Source organism: Diabrotica undecimpunctata, unplaced genomic scaffold (assembly GCF_040954645.1).
Source record: "Diabrotica undecimpunctata isolate CICGRU unplaced genomic scaffold, icDiaUnde3 ctg00000861.1, whole genome shotgun sequence".
Classification (NCBI taxonomy): Eukaryota; Metazoa; Arthropoda; class Insecta; order Coleoptera; family Chrysomelidae; genus Diabrotica; species Diabrotica undecimpunctata.
Genome location: NW_027312043.1, coordinates 1 through 17,812, shown reverse-complemented (window position 1 = coordinate 17,812; position 17,812 = coordinate 1). Strand labels below are relative to the sequence as shown.

General features: G+C 35.1%; 1 long non-coding RNA gene across 1 annotated transcript in view; it reads right to left on the bottom strand.

Annotated features, from left to right (window-relative positions):
- Positions 1 to 16,624, bottom strand: part of LOC140431466 (uncharacterized) — a 28,257-nt gene extending 11,633 nt beyond the window's left edge. The window contains exon 1 of the long non-coding RNA XR_011949682.1: positions 16,383 to 16,624. This is a non-coding gene — a long non-coding RNA (uncharacterized lncRNA). The remainder of the gene's footprint in view (positions 1 to 16,382) is intronic.
- Between the last annotated feature and the right edge of the window lie 1,188 nt (positions 16,625 to 17,812).

Below are 17,812 nucleotides of genomic sequence, written 5' to 3'. Positions count from 1 at the left end.
TGCAGCACATTATTTGTACTAATAAACATTAAATTATATCTTTTCATAATGCTTTTATGATATAAATGCACGTCCACAGATTTTAGAACCGCAATATTATCGAGACAATTATAAGATACCTGAAATTTATAAACCTGTGAGCTGAACGTGATACGATAAACAGAAATATCTTTTTCTCTAGCGCTACAACACTCTGGGTGTTTTAACCTGATCAACAATTGCATTCAATTTCTGTCTGCCATTAGTGACCTTTTTTCAAATTCGGAACTACCATAATCCTTAGATCATTTTCGACACTCTCTAGCCAACATTTTCTAGGGCGGCATCTTGGTCTATTTTCGGCCGGTATCCTTTCGGTGATATTTTTTGTATTTCTTTCATTGATTATTCGTAGCAAGTTCCCAAGCCAACAAATTCTATGAGATTTAATAAACTTTACTATATCGGCGTGTTTAATTAACTCGTCGAACTAAAAGGAGGTTGCAAAATTTACAAAAACAAAAAACGTGTTCAGTCAATAAGCTTCAGTAATCAGTAACGCACTATACTACGACAATTTTCAATTAAAGGAATGAGAGACATATTTTATTCGTTCCACATTCTACATGTGCATCGGCGTGGTGTGTTCTGTTTCTTGTAAATATATTTATTAAATAGTCTTTATTATTAACTTTAAAATACACACACTCAAAAATGTTTTGCATAGTGTAATATTTTCAAAATTATCCACCAAATCTGGTGAAATCTATTTTTTTTAACAAAATACTTTATTATATATATAAAATTGTATGTTTTGAAAAAAACAATAAACAAAATTTAAAGGATTAACAATTTGTTATTATTATTTATAATATGTATTATAAATATATTTTTTTAAATATGTACAGATATAGGAACTAATACTTAGTATGCCGTACTTCCACCTCTTGCATCAGTGCAAGACTGAATGCGATGTCCCATGCTTCTTATAAGTGTATTAATGTAGTTCTGGTCCATGGTGCCCCATTCTTCAATCGCTGCTATTCTAAGGTCTTGTAGTGTCCTTGGGGGTGGCTGCCGGGACTGTATTTTTCTTTTGAGCATATCCCATCCGTGCTCACTGTGATTGAGGTCGGGTGAGCAAGGTGGCCATTGTAATCTGACGATATCTTCTGTCTCTAAAAAATCTACCACATGTCTCGTACGATGAGGAGGCGCATTGTCGTCCATAAAAATAAATTCTGGACCAACAGCTCCTCGCCACAAGCGTACAACAGGCCTAAGAATGGTATTAATATAAATCTGTCCATTCATGTTACCAACAATAGGAATTAAAGGCGTTTTATTATTTAGCATGATGCCGCCCCAAAACATTATGGAGCCACCTTGATATGGGACTCTTTGGACAGTTTGGTTAAGTCTATCTTGTCGAATTGGGTTTCTCCAAATCCTAATTCGGCGATTATCCGACATATCCAACAAAAGGCTAATTTTGGTATCATCAGAAAATAACACGTTTCCCCATCTGTTGTCATGCCATTGTAAATGTTCATTGGCCCATTCCAGTCGAGTCCTTTTCTGCTCTAACGTAAGCTTTGGTATAAACAATGGTCTTCTTGTAAATAAATTCGCCGAATGTAATCTGTTTCTAATAGTCTGATCGCAAATTACAATATTATGAGCTTGCTGGAGTTCTCTTCTAATAGCTAAGGCAGTCATAGAGGGGTTTCTCCGGGCAGTTAACGTTAAAAAGCGTTCTTGGACATTGGTAGTAATTCTGGGTCTTCCGCTTTTTGGACGATCGCTTACAGAATTCGTCTCTCGATACTTTTTCACAATCCGAGACACATCACTCTGATTAACTCCAACCCGGACAGCAACGTCGACTTGTGTGTGGCCTTCCTCAATCAAAGTAACGATTCTAGCTCTGTTGAACTCAGATATCACTTGTCTAATCATATTGTTCACTACAAAGTGAATAAAAACGCAAACCAATTTTTAGAAATATCGGTTTTCGAAAACTAATGAACGCAATATGAATACTGGAATCTTTACGACGATTAAGAAACAAAAAACAAGCAATAAAGTACATTATTTTAGTAGACAAAAAAAATCAGTGCAAAAAATTTCAAATGAGAAACGTTCAGTGACGTTACAGAAAATATGCAAAATATTTTTGAGTGTGTGTAGAGTTTGAGGTAAGTAAACAACAGAAAAATAGCAGAATAATATGATTGATGTTTATTATTTTTGTAGCATTAAGATGGATACCGTAGAGGACCCAAGAAATGCACAAAGAAAGCGGAAGTTTATGTCGGTAGAAAAAAAGCAGATTGTCTGTAGAGTGTATAAAAATTTAAAAAATACACTTTGTACAGTGGAAGCTGTAGATCAGTGTTCATTTTTAACGGAACTATTCGTGTCGACAATTAAACGCATTGTACGTGAAAAAAAAATAACCGGTATTGTCCAAGCTCCAAAAGTACATTGTCGTGGTAGAAAAAAATTTAATTGGGCGAGTACCAGAAAAATTTTGTAAAAATTCTTTCTTTTTTGAAAATAAAGTGCCCACCCTCGAATCCATTAGGACAAAGATAATGAATGGAGAATGATCTCATTCCAAAAATGACCAAAGGGACGTTAAGGACAATAATAAAATATTTAAAATTTATATATGCCAAACGATCCCGTGAATCTGTCTTAATGGGAAGAGAAGATTTAGTCTCATGACGACGAAGATATCTTCGCCCTATTAGAGAGGTTCGTTTTGACACAAAAAGATTTTTTATTATCGACGAAACGTGGGTAAATGCTGGTCACACAGTATCCAAGATCTGGCAAGATACTACTGTAACAAGTTATCGTCCAGCATTTGTGAACGGTTTATCAACAAAGATTACGAGGACCAACGGGTAAAGGGCAATTACTGATTGTCGCCCATATGGGTAGTGAGAGTGGCTTTTTAGTCAATGGTGCACTAATTTTTTTATCTAAACAACGGGGGATTACCACGAAGACATGGACGGCCAACGCTTTGAAAAATGGTTTGAATCCCTTCTTTCACGAGTCAAGCTAACTTCGGTAATAGTGATGGATAACGCTTCTTAACACAGCCGATTAGTAGAACATCTGCCAACTATGGCCACCAGAAAAACAGACATGCAGAGTTGGTTAGGACAAAAAGGAATTCCATGTTCCGAGGACATGGTTAAGGCTGAGTTTATAAGTGTAATTGACAGATATCGCCAGCATGTTGTAGATACAATGGCTCGTGCTAAAGGCGATTTTGAGACTTCCTCCTTACCATTGCGAGTTAAACTCGATAGAATTAATCTGGGCTTAAGTAAAGGGTTACGTATCTCGTGACATATAAAATTTCTGATGTAAAGTTTGTTAGAATTTGCAATGGAACGAAGATTGGGCTAATGCCGTAGCCCATGTGATCAAGGAAGAAGAGAAAATGTAGAGATTTCGACGAAATAATAATAGACTTAAGTGTGACTGGGGATTCCTCTACGGACGAGTCACTGGATTCCGAAAATTCATAAGCATAACTTGGGTAATTATTTTGCAAAGTTTTCTGTTTTTTGAAGTACTAGGCACGCTATAATAACAATACAATTTTACTTTATTTTGTTAGACAACTACAAGATACCTGTCAAAACACACATGATAATTTAATAATTATATCGGCGTTAGATTTAATTTCTACGTAATTACTTATGTGTTTAAATAGATAATTACAATATTATTTTGGCACGCCTTTGCAAAGTTGATAAGGATAATATAGTTTGTTCGCTTTAAGTGCGATGTTGCCAATTAATCACTTTCAATTGAAAATTTTTTAAGTATAGTGGCAACTTTCAAGGCAATGAAGTGCATAATTCATAATGAAGAATTGCAGAACTAATTTTATGGCCTGCTCTCAACATGGTTAGTATTATAATAGAATCGGCTTCTTCTCATTGCGCCGTCTCCTTTCGAAGGTTGGCGATCCAAATGGCAATTGTAGTTTTGGAAACTGCTGCGCGAAAGATCTCTGCGGATGAGCGGTCGAACCATCTCCTCAGGTCTTTCAGCCACGAGTTCTGGCGTCTTCCTACTGATCTTTTGCCCTGTACTTCTCCTTGCAGTATAACTTGAAGTAATTCATATCTTTCGCCTCTCAACACATGACCCAAGTATTGCATTTTCCTCTCTTTGATTATTCTTAGTAATTCTTTTTGTCTACACATGCGACGAAGTACCTCAACATTAGTAACTCTTTGTACCCATGGAATCCTCAACATTCGTCTGTATATATACATCTCAAGAATACATAGAATCGGCTATGATCGGCTACAAACTAATTACAAAGTAACCTATGTTCAATAACTATTAATCAAAAAATCCATCTTATGGGTGAGGATCTAATGACCAAATAGACAAAATAAAAAGCAAGGAATTTGGTTCGCAACTGTATGACGCTATGACAAAAAAGATGAACCTTATTTCTTACTTACACTTTGCTCAAAAGCGCGCTTATTCTCAGTAAAGAATCGTATGTATGTAACAAACATAAATACTTGCTATATACTCCAATTTAAGATCGTATTCACGTGGAAATGTCTCATGCCGTGAATTCAGGTTACATATAGAAATTCACACTTTTCTTAACGAAGAAAAATATGCCTACTGCAGATACTTTATCGAACCATACTTTTTACTAAAACTAGCACATTTATGCGCCATATTTAACACACTGAATGTTTTAGCAAGGCACTAACAAATACATATTGCTGTCATCGAAGCTCTCTAAATGATTTGCAAAATACTTTCCGAAAGAAAATGTCGAGAAACCATAGTAGATTCAAAATTTATTTGTCCAAAAATGAATATCCTACCAACTATAACTTTTCAACTTAAAAAGCTTTAAATTCCCATTCCCTTGGCAATATTTCACCCATCAGCTTGTCTTTGTTTCCTTATTTTTCTTTAATAATAATATATTCTTCTCTATTTAACAGCCTCACATTTCATTATTTTCAATTGTGTGCCTGGACACCGAGGAAGTGTCAATATAGTCGTTTTCAATAAAGGATTGTAGTTTGATACTATGTACTAGGAAGATTATGAAGCACACACCTTGTGCAACACATTTTTGAATATGACTAGGGCGCTGTGACAAAATACCAAGCCTTTAAGTGCAAAAGTTGATGAATCCTTGTTCTAAGTAATACACAAGCATGGATGGATGTAGGAAAATCGAATAAATGTTCTAATGATATAAAATATTTTTACTATTATAAAAATAAGACATTCTTCCTAAAACCTATTAATTCTCCGTTTTCCGCTAAATTTGTGACTTTATATCTCGCGTTCTTGGATAATAGATACACATCTCAAATAAAAACTACATAATCATGATTGATTTAAATGAGGTTAATTTTAGTTTTTGATAGAGATTAAAATTTCGAATCGAAAAGAAAACAGCATTCATTGCAAGGCAGAGATGCAAAGAACATTATTAAAAGCTATTTTAAATTACGACAATGCAGTGCAATACTAAATGTTTTAAAAAATGTATATAAACATGTGTATAATAAATTCTTTCAATTAACTTAAGCAATTGTACTACTAGTAATGTAATACAAAATATTCTAAATATTTAAAAACCATAAAATTTTTAAAGTCACCTGGTTTTTTATCTGTAATTCTCTTTTAAATATACTATATAGGGTGAAAATACAAGAAATGAACATACCAGAGGTATGTTTTGCAACTCCGCCAACTCCCGCTCGTTGTTTTGGTAGATAGGGTCATTGCCGTGTTGTTGATCGCTGGAGGGTACGTGTTACACGTAATAGCATTTCAACATGGAATGTAAGATATTAGATCGCTTTAATTTACCAAATTTTTCTTTATTAACTATTAATCGTACTTCTAGCTAAAACAATATTCTAATAAGAAACAAAAAGAATTTCTGATTTTAAATATTGACTTCGACTGCCTAATTTAATAACGGTTCAAAATGCTACTTCTTTCAGCTTCACAAATTCCTAAACGTTTATCAAATAATCCTCTTTTGTTTCCTATATCAGATTTGAAAACTTCGATAACTTTAAGTGTTAGTCCAAGACTAAGATCATAAATTTTGCTATCGATATATCTGCATAGAGAAACATCATTTGGGTCCAAATTTGGGAGCTCGAGATGGCTAATAAATTGTTAGTTTCGTCGGTTTTCGCCGCCAAGAAAAAGTTTCATTGACAAAAGTCAAGAATTAGTCAGGTAGAATTATACGCAGGACAACCGTTATGTTGCAACCAAATATAAGTATCAAAATTTACTTCCGTATGCGTATTATGGTAGTAATAACGACAATATTTTTGTTTTAAATATATTACTAATCACTCTTGAAAGACTTCCAGACCCCCATCTAAACGATCCTCGGGTACAGCCCTTACATTCCTGTGCAATTGTTATCACATGCTTGTAAAGCTAATCTTCCATTGCACCGATTACTTGTCTTCACGATCTTCTTGGTTTATCGCTTTTCTTGGTTGGTGAGGATCCCCTGAACCATTCGCTTTGGCCATAATTAATCATTCATCTCTTCGACATGGCCATACCATTTCAGCCTTTTGCATTGTGTAGTTTTCAGGATGTCGATGTATATACCCATACGCTCTCGTGATTTCAATATTCCTTATTTTATATTTACTAGTAAATACAGTAGTAAAATTCTGGAATGGAGACCTAGACATAATGCTTATCGTAATCGAGGACGTCCTCCAACAAGGTGGTCAGATGACATCAAGCGCATTCAGCACAACTGGATTCTGGAACTGTGATACATACGATGTTAGATTGCAACAGATGGATAGTAGAAAGGAACAGATTGGAAAGAGAGACAAGTGTGAATTTTGTTACAGTGAGGGAAATGATTGAGAGAATGATTGAAAATCAAGCAGGCTGGACTAGCGTACACAACTATATCCATGCAGTGATTAAGAAAAGGAAGATGAAGAAAGACAAGGTAAAGGTAAGAGGAAAAGATGCTGGAAGTTGAAGCTAGAAAAGTGAGTTAGACTGTATGAGTTAGACTGCGTGAGTCAGACTGTGGGAAAGGAGGAAATGCCCGTCTGGGAGTGATGCCGCACTAGGAGCGATGAGGGTCTTCCACGCGCTTCCTGGAACACGATAGGGAGTCTCCTTGCTGACAGTCTGTAAATGAATGAAGGTAGTGCTTCGGAAGTTATGTCGGCCTTACAGCGGCCATTCCGCTTCCGGATCGCTGGATGACAGAGGAGGGTCTGGTTTAGCAGGTAGGCGTTCGGCGTAGACTCGGCATTTTAAAGTACCTACGGAACTATCGCCGGGAGTACGAAGAACGAATCCTGGACTAAGGTCAGTCAGGCGGCGTCCTGGACTGAGATGTCTTTTGAAGATTCCAGACCCCCCTCTATGAAGACGAAAAAAAAAATTATTTTATTATTGGTAAATTATCTTGTCCAACTCTAGTTGCTATTTGTTTTGTATTCTGACCATCGTTTTTACCACCGAATAATGATTATTGGAGGAGAACGGTTGGCAAATCAAGATTAGGCAGAGCAAGAAACGAGAGAATTTAAGAAATAATGGGCGTTAAACATCGAATAACAGAGGACATCAGAATCAACCAAGATGGTACGGGTACATACAAAGAATGGATCACAGCAGAATCCCAAAAGTATTAAACTGGACACCGCAACAAAGACGATAGAACGGCAGACCGAGATTAAGTTGTGAGAGAAGGAGTCGATAAGGATATAAAAGCGAGAGGAAGAGAAGAGTAGCTTCTGAAAGACCGAGACCAATAGAAACTGGAAATCAGAAAACGGCGAAGAACGTTATAAACTGATATAAAGCGGCAAGCTCGGCACAACTGGTGAATTCGGTGGGACCTTATTCCGGCTCTGCTGACGAGTTAATGTAGCGGTGTTACCGATATAAAAGATCTCTCTGTCTATTCCAATTGAAAATAAAGTATCAATACTATGTTACTCTGAGATAGCGCGTTTTTTTACAAGTACGCTCCTTCATTACAAAATATAAAAAGTGGATTATCTGAAATGACAGTTGCTAGGTCCTCAGTCAACTTTATGTTATATTTCTTTATATTTTCAGATAGCGGTAAAAATGGTACATCTAAGAAGATCATTGCCATGTATAATAGTTAATAGCAGCATCTACCGAGTAATTTATTTAATTAGACAAACATTAGTAAGACAAAAATAAATATTGCACAACAATAATTGCTTTGCATTGTCCAAATATAAAGTAGCTTCAACCAATCTTAGGTCAAGAGGAAGCAGGAGTATATCAAACTAATTATATCAAAAAAGCAAAATGTATATCTTGCCAAAGTTAAACCTATTATTTTTACATTACTCGTCTAAACAAGACCTTTAATGTATAACAAACGATAATTACGGTGGAATTTTGTTGCACAAATTTAAAAAATGCATTTTGACGGTATTTGTTAAATAAATTGTGGCAATGAAACAGTGAGGGACGCAAGTATGTTCGATAGAACTAACACTTCAAAGATGTCACTGAATGAATACTGATCTTTCGATCATTTTGTCGGTTGGAATCATATCAATTAAAAATAGTTTGGTATAATTTTCTTAATTCAAAAAATGTTCAATTTGAAGGTCACTTGTGGAACCCAAGTCTCGTTCTAAATTGATTTACTCTAATAAAGTTATATATTGACGTACACAAGGGCATAAATTCGTTTTATATGCATCTATTTAGATTTTTGTTGGTCTACTCGTGTTATGACTTTCTCATATCGGTATAAATTGGTAATGGTTCTCACATCCTGATCATCTATTTCTGTGTTCCGCAATATGTTTGCATTCTTCTGTGTTATATTCTGTCGAAGGCTTTCGAAGTCAACTAGACGTATGAATACGTTCCAGTTGGCATCTCGATACTGTTCGAAGTTTGTACAGTAAATAATGCCTCTCCAGTGCCAAAGTGTTTTCTAAATCCCAGTTGGTTTCCTTTTATTCTATCGTATAGTTTTTTGTACAAATACACTTTTGAAAACAGTAGAGTACAAAGATCTATGATAGACTATATTCTGTCGGATAGAGAGTTACACTCCTTCCAAATCTTGGATGTAAGAGCACTAACATCAACAGAAATAGGAAGCAATCATAAAATGGGTTTTTTGCAAAATCCGAATGAAAACACATATATGTGATAACAAAATACCAGAATACACCACAAAGATAAAAGTCAAAAGCTTACAGGATGACTCCACAAGATACCTATTCCAAAAAAGAATAACCGAAAAAAGCAGAAACACATATATCACAGAAAGTGATGAAGTAAAAGAAAGTGGGCAAAAATTAAGTCTAATATCTTAGTCTCTACCAAGGAAGTTTTTGGTGAAAGAAATATAAATAAAAATAAATCGTTCCCAAGGCGAAGAACTCCACGGTTTTGTACAGAAGTGAAGGAAAAATGCAAAGAAGAGAAAAAGCTTACCTGAAATACATGTCAACCAAAACACAAGAGGCATATCATAATTCCAAGACAATTAGAAACAAAACACATGCACTTGTAAGAAAAATAAAAAATGATCACTGGGAACGCTTTTCGAAGGAGGTCAAAGAACCGAGGTAAAGGAAATAATCGAACCAAAACACATAGAAAAGGATACGTGGATTGACTACCTAAAAAAGTTCTATGCAGAGGAAGAACAAACGACGCTAGGACCGGAAACACAAGAAATTACCACAAATGAAGAACTTAATATAAATGTACAGGAAGTTCGGAAAATACTTGAAAGGCTGAAGTACAGAAAAGCAGCAGGTGAAGACGGGATACCAAACGAATTACTGAAATATTATGAAGCAGCAATGACAGAACAATTAACAACATTAATTAATAAAATTATAAAATACAATAAGATACCGGAAGAATGGAGAACGAGCGAACTAATTCTACTATTCAAAAAAAAAAGAGATAAAAAACAGCCAGGAAACTATAGAGATACACTTTTTAAATACTACCCTAAAACTTACAACCAAAATTTTACAAGTGCTAATAAATCAGAGGTTTAGCAGATGAACAACAGGGATTTCGTACTGGAAGATCGGGTACTGATGCAATATTTGTTATAGAGCAAATTACTGTGAAATCACTAGAGTATAATAGACCAGCATTTATGTATCTGATTGACCTAAAGAAAGCGTTTGACAGAATAAGGATGCTGAAGATCTCTTGGACAGAGCACGTGACCAAGAACGAGGTGCTAAGAAGAATGGGTACTGAGAGAGAACTCCTAAATATTGTAAAAAACAGAAAAAACGAGTTATCTACGACATATTTACAGAGGAGAAAAATACAATGAAGAATGTAAGAGACTGGACAGGCATGGACACACATTCGATACTAAGAACAGCTCAAGATAGAGAGCAATTTGCTGTAGTTATAGCCAACCTTCAGTAATGGAGAAGGCACCTTAAGAAGAAAGTATAATAGAGAAGTTTCCCTAAATATTATAAAAACTATCGAAAACATCTACCAAAACAACAAAATGGAAGTCAGAATAGATGGACAACTTACAGAACCTATAGAAATAGGTAGCGGAGTAAGATAAGGGGACTCATTGAACCCCATATTCTTCAATTTAATCATGGACGAAATCATCAAAAGCGTTAACAAAGAAAGAGGATAAAGAATGGGAAACAAAGAAATAAAAATATTCTGTTACGCAGACGACGCAATATTGATAGCCCAAGATGAAGATACAGTGCACAGATTCTAAACATGCCGGTGGGAGATGGCTTCTATGCGTTGTATTATAGTTGGGGTATGAGAAAAAAAGTTTTCGAAATAATGAAATAACAAATTTTATATTATTATTGGTTATTTCATTATTTTGAAAACTTTCTCTCATACATCGACTATAATACAGCGCATAGAAGCCATCTCCCACCGGCACATTTAGAATCTGTGCACTGTACTCTGCAAAGACTGGTCCACAGATTTAACATAAGAGCAAAAGAATTTAATATGACAATCTCATCACAGAAAACTAAAACAATAGTAGTCAGCAAAGAACCAACAAGATGTAAAATAGAAATTGATGGCATCAGTATTGAATAAGTAATGGAAATAAAATACCTGGAATTACTGTCCAGCTATGGAGACCTGGACAAAGAATTGAGAGATCAAGTATAAAAAGCAAATAGACTGGCAGGATGCCTTAACACTATATGGCGAAATAGACACATTAACACTGAGATAAGTCAAGAATTTATAAAGCCAGTGTAAGACCAATAATGACATCAGAAACAAGACCCGACACAGCCACAACACAAAGGCTACTGGAAACGACAGAGATGATAGTACTGAGAAGAATTATAGGAAATACGCTGAGAGATCGAAAGAGAAGTGAAGACATTAGAAGAAAATATAACGTAAAGTGTATAAATTAATGGACACAAAACAGAAAAAAAGAATGGAGTAACCACACAAGCAGAATGGAGGAGACCCGTGTCGTCAAAATAGCAAGAGATAAGTCACCAATCGGCAAAAGAAGTCTCGGACGACCGCGCAAAAGACGGAGTCACAACCTTCCATAGACGTATTAATCCGCCAATGAACAAGCAGAATTGCTTATAAACAGGAAGAAGAACAACAAGTTTTTTGTAGATACGTTCATACCACTCACAACAAGACTTTTAATGAATGGTTCATCAAGGTGATCATTCTATATTCTTCACATTTCATTGCGTTGGGTTTTTCAGGTAATGGGACCAACTCAGATATTACCCATTCTTTCGGAATTTCCTCACTATCGTAGATTTCATTGAATAATTCTACTAGTACATAAATTGGTTCTGCTAGTAGTCTTAAGATTTCTATAGGTGTTTCATTTAGTACCATGCCTTTATTAGTTTTTATTCGTGTTAGTGCTTTTTCAATTTCTCCTTTGTCCATTTCTATTCTTTCCATCTATTTATTTCTTCTGCACTTCGGATTATTTTGTTATTTTTGTCCATTATGTTTCCAATACTTTTGTTCTTTTATAAACCAGCTGCTGCTTTAATTTTTCTGCATATGTTAAAGCTATCATGCTGTTTTTCTAATCTTTCTATTTTTGCACATTTTTCTAATAGCCACAAGGCCTTCGTTTCTTCGATTTTTTGTTTCATTACTGTAAGCTACTACTAACAACAATTTTTTTTTATTCGCACCATCGAATCGCATTAAGTATGAAGTTTATTAATCATTGAATTGATTAATAAAAATGTATTTTTATTTGTAATTGTTATCATAATATACCAGTAATTATTTGTGTTATTAAAGTTCATTGATAACAGCAACAATGAACTAATATGTATCTTCATGGGAAAATTCAAATATATAAATATCTTAAAACTGAATTTCTTTTGTGTACGATAGATTTTATATAAACACAAATGTTTATAACACAAATATAATATGCACTTCGTATTATATATTTATAGATATTATCAGTAAAAATGTGACCTGTAGTATAAGACGAAATTAAAAACCTGAAAGAACTTTATAAATTACGATTTGGTAATATTTTTATTAGTATTGGAGTTTGGAAACGACATACCTTCTACAGACGATGCGACAACATAAACAGTTTATATATTTTATATGTTGCTACCCACGTTGCTTTGCAAACAATTAAGCAAAATTGGGAAGAAGTTTTTTATGCCATTTTTAAAAATTATTGAAACCAGATGTTCATTTACTTTGGAATTTGTTGTATATCACAATAAAATATTTAAAAAGAGCCGTGTTTGCACCCGTTTTTTCCATCTACTGAAGTGTAGATACCATTTTACATGTCCAAAATATTCTCTTGTGCTTTCTTTAATGCCGGTTCCATGGCTCAGCGGACTGGCAGACACATTTTGGTGTGTGTAATTTTCTAGAATGATTGGAATCACGGGCTAGCTAAAGAAATATTTAAAATCCAGTATCAAATCCAAAGGGTCAGCAGATTGGAATGGAAGTGATAAGTAAAATCTAGTCGGTCGATAAGTGACTAATAGGTTGAGAGATAGGGTTCGGTAAATACTCATTCATTGATACACATTTGATGGCGTTAAGCAGCTCATATATGAGAATATAGTAGCTTTCCTTAATATACTACCAATATTACTGGTTATGAGCTAATACGTCCATAATTCTTATTCTCTTATGTTTTGTTTGATAGCAAAGGTTCTTCGTCTTCTTCGAAGTTCTCTTCACTTCTAGTCTCAGATTTTTGATTTTGTGTTTATCAATATAATACTTACTTATACAATAATTCAATAATACTTTTTGGCGATGCAGATATTGTGAAGCCCATCAAAATAAACCGCCTAAGGTGGGTGGGCCACGTTATGCGGATGGATGAGAGTGATCCCACTAAAATAACTATCTAAACAGGCCGGTCGGAAGAAGAAGAAGGGGGCGACCTAAACTCAGATATCTGGAGGATGTACAGGAAGATCTGAGGGAGATTGGAGTGAGGGGCTATAGAAGACAGACACTCGATAGGGAAGGATGGAAGAATGTTTTGAAGCAGGGCCAAGGCTCACGAAGGGCTGTAGCGCCAACTGATGATGATGTTTATCAATAATCTCAACAATGATAATAAGATATTTTCGTAAAATATTGGATTCTGCGTTTTTTATAGTAAGTTGTTTATTTATTAGAAGAAGACACTCTCGTTTTGTACTCTGCATGCAAGATATTTTCCAAGAATCGTATGATACCACCACATTTCAAACGCCCACAATTTCTTACTTATAGAACCAGTTCGAGTAAATGCATAAATAAACATATTTGATATCCATGCACGTATGTCACTCTCCAGTCAGTTTAGATTCTAAAACTAAAATATTGGATTTACCAATTGTTCAAATGGAAAAAATATATCTAGCTACCGTCGATGTTTTTGTAAATGCCATACATGCCGTACTGTTCTCGGTGATCATTTTCTTCACACCACGTAATTTATGTATAATTTTTTACGCTGGTGCTGTCTACAAAATTCTATGATTTGTACAGCAAAATCTGTTTAACAATTTGGCCATTTATAATTCCTTTTTCATTTTTGTAGAGCCAGTTTAAAAATAGTTTTTCTTTCTTTATATTAATTTCTGTTTCAATATTTTTGCTTCTAAATATGCGTCTCCTTCATTCAAACTTGTGTATCATATTTTTTATTTTAAGTGTATAAATTCCATCAACATATACTTACTTATATCAAGTTTGTGTGTCAGCGAAATGCTCGATAAAAGCATTTTGTTTTTCTTTATTTATTTCCCCCTCTCACTCAATTGATGGAGCAATAATTTGCTTGGAATTAATCACATTATCGGCATATATTAACGTATACAACATCAGAGGCAGATAAATCAGTGGTCCAAATCGCAACATCTAAATGAATTCTTCTTCTTCCTACTTTATAAATAGGCTTAATGCTTGTTTTACTTCGGTTTTTAGCCTCAATTGACTCTGTCTAACCACCTTTTCCTCGGTCGTCACAATGATCTTCTTTCATTTGGCGATTTGTCTCTTGCTATTCGTAGTATTCTATTTTCTATCATTCTTTCGATGTGTTGATTCCATTCCACTTTTCTTTTTTTTGTCCACGCGTTTATTTCCTCTATACCACATCTCGCTTGTATTTCCTCACTTGTTACTCTGTCTCTTAGAGTTTGGTTTGTTATTTTTCGTAAGACTTTCATTTCTGTTGTTTCCAGTAGTCTTTGTGTTTTCACCGTATCTGCTCTTGTTTCCGCTGTGTACGTCATTATCGGTCTTATTGTTGATTTATATATCCTGGTTTTAGTTTCCGTTGTGAGGTATTTGTTTCTCCTGATTGTGTTGTTGAGACATCCTGCTGCTCTGTTTGCCATGTTCACTTGTTTTTGTACTTCTTCCACTTTTCCGTAGCTTGATCGTTTTATTCTCAAGTATTCAGTTTCCATCACTTGTTCTATTATTAGCTAAATTAATTAAAATATGAAAAGACCGAACAATAACAAGTAAGCCTAAGATCAGGTTGTCAATGCCCTAATTTTACCCATTGCTACATACGCGGCCAAATTATTTCGGCCACATAACCAGAAGAACGGTGACCATGGAACTATTGGTAGTTTGTTAGAAAAAAAAGATTGTAGACCGAGGACCAAGAGGAAGATCTCCAACACGATGGGCAGACCAAATGAAGACTTTGGTTGGAAAATCCTTACATGAAGCCATCCATCCGGCATAGGATCGCAAGCTAAAAATATTTTGAGTGTCACGTCCTGCCAAGGACTCAAGGAATGATGAGTGTAGAATGTAAAACAAACCAATCCCACTCCACCTAAACTTGGCACTTTCTCACTCTTATCCTTATTTGTGCTCATTGATCTTTAATTTCCACAGAATATAGTCACAATGACATGTTTCAGCTGCTAGAGAATGGCAATTTTGAACTAACAATATTTGTGTACTAACTAACATCTGACAGGTACTTCAAAGTACGAGTGGTTCAGGGTCGTATTTTAAATATCTGCCAATGGTGCATTTAAAAACAACTCAATTTATTAAATTATGATACATATTGGAAAGATCTTTAATATCAGTCCTATTATTGATAGATTTTTGATGTTTTTTTATGTGAATCATCTCCAATATGCATATTTTGTTGTAGTTTTGTTTTTTCCAAAATCTGTACATTTTAAAAATCAAAAGAATGGCAAATTAATAGATTCTTTGTACAAATGTCGGAAATGTTGGCAAAATATGACATCAACGTAAGACATAAATCGTCAAAAAAATCAGGAAAATATTTTTCAAAACTTAAACCCAAGATCCCACAAGACCCAAAGTCAGCACCACTTTTTCATTCCATGTTAAACTATCAACATGTGCAGACATAAAATAAAATTGTGTATTATGCAATGTTTAAATAATTAAAATGCTTATTGAAAATGGCAAATAGCAGAAACGTTTTAAGCAATAATTAAGTGTTGCATTTATAACAGACCGACAAACCCAGAAATTAAATATATAGGAAACGAAATAACGGAAAACTATGAAACTGGATCCTCTTACAGGTCAAGTTGACTATGTTCTTTGGAATTTAAAATCAGTGTTATATTTTATGTTATATTATTGAACCCCAATTTTCATCAAGTAACCACCAACTTTTTAAACACTCATGGATCTGCCTAAATTGTATACAGACTTCATTCAATTAATAATTAAGGCCTTAAAAACAATACCAGATCTGTTAGTGTAAACATATTTTATGGACCTCTTTACCCCTGCTTCCCCTTAAGGCACACGACAGCCAACGAAAACACATGCCTACTTTAAATTAATTCAAAAGAACTAACGTCAAGATGAAAATGGCTATTGACATGGTCTTCAAAAATTTCAAATTTCACTTCATCCTCAAATTGTTTCCTACAAACAGGGCAAATTTTTTCGATTTTATTTGGTTGCCTCGGTGTCGGTGAGCGTTCTTCTTTAACGGAAGTTTGAGTCTGAGTATCAACACCTAATCTAGGGATGTCGTCGGTGGACGTTGCCTGTTCAATATTAGTGTTTTTTCTTTTATCACAGTTCTTACAGGAAAACTTTTCTAAAATATAAAACAAGAAATTAGCTTGTAAATAGTCAAAGATGTTATAATCTAAAGATGTTCAAAACAGTTTAACCAATTGAAACCTTATGTGCGTTAAAACGGCTGTCCCAGTAGCTTCCTACGAGCGAACGGTCGAAATGAATACTGCTAGGGCGCTGGTACCTGTCTGTCGTAAGAGGCCACTAAAGGGATGAAAAAGAGTTTCGACATCGCAGCAACGAACGCAGGGCGCCATCTGCCCTTCATTCCATACGTAAGTACGTGGTCGTTGTTTGAGACGTCAGTAGCGGCGCTACTATAAGCGAGATGAGTCCATAAGTCGCAGTGGTCAACGGGTTGAGGTCTTATTGACGAGCTCTACATTCCACCTAACCTCTGTAGGAGGTTCTGCAAGTTTAGTACGACCAGCCTCTAGCTCGACGTGCGGTTGTGGGACGTAACTGCAGTAGACTTAGAGAGCCCCACCCCCATCTGGAGACGCACTCGCAGGGGCATTGGTTCTGCCAGAATAGGCTAGACCTCTTTCCGGATGTCTGGCCATACCCTTTATACGGCCTGCGCTATCCAAAACGGGGCTTATTGGGTCGTCAGCGCTCGGAGGTCCCCGAACTTCAGCCCCGGGGAGGAAATCTTCGTTATCCATTTGTGTTAACACGGTTTCCTTGATGGGGTCTAAGTATCCGTCTCATAAAAACTTGAATTAAACTTTTGAACTTTGGGCGGAGAGGAGGGAGATAACCAGCCCCCTGGTGCGGTCGTAACTAAGACTCTTTTAATGATACACATATGTGTGTTAAAACTAGAACTATTCTTCTGTTATATGAAATCGAAGAAAAAAAAGTATTTACTTTTCCTGCTTGATAAATTTATTTTATGACTAATGGTCACTTTTTGTAAACTAAATTGGAACATTTTCTTTAAGGTATACAGTAAGCACCAAAACAAATGTTCCGAAATAATGTTTAATAATAAAAAGTAGAGTTTTTCACTTTTCAGACAAAATATATATTCTGTAATAATTAATTCTTATGTGTTTTACATGTATTTTCATTATGTAACACATCATATAATGAATATTCCATAATTATGACCTACGAAACACATAAATTCTTCGTATTGGGTAATTATTGTTTCGACGTTGAACATGCCCGAACCATCTTAATACTCTGAGATAGCGCG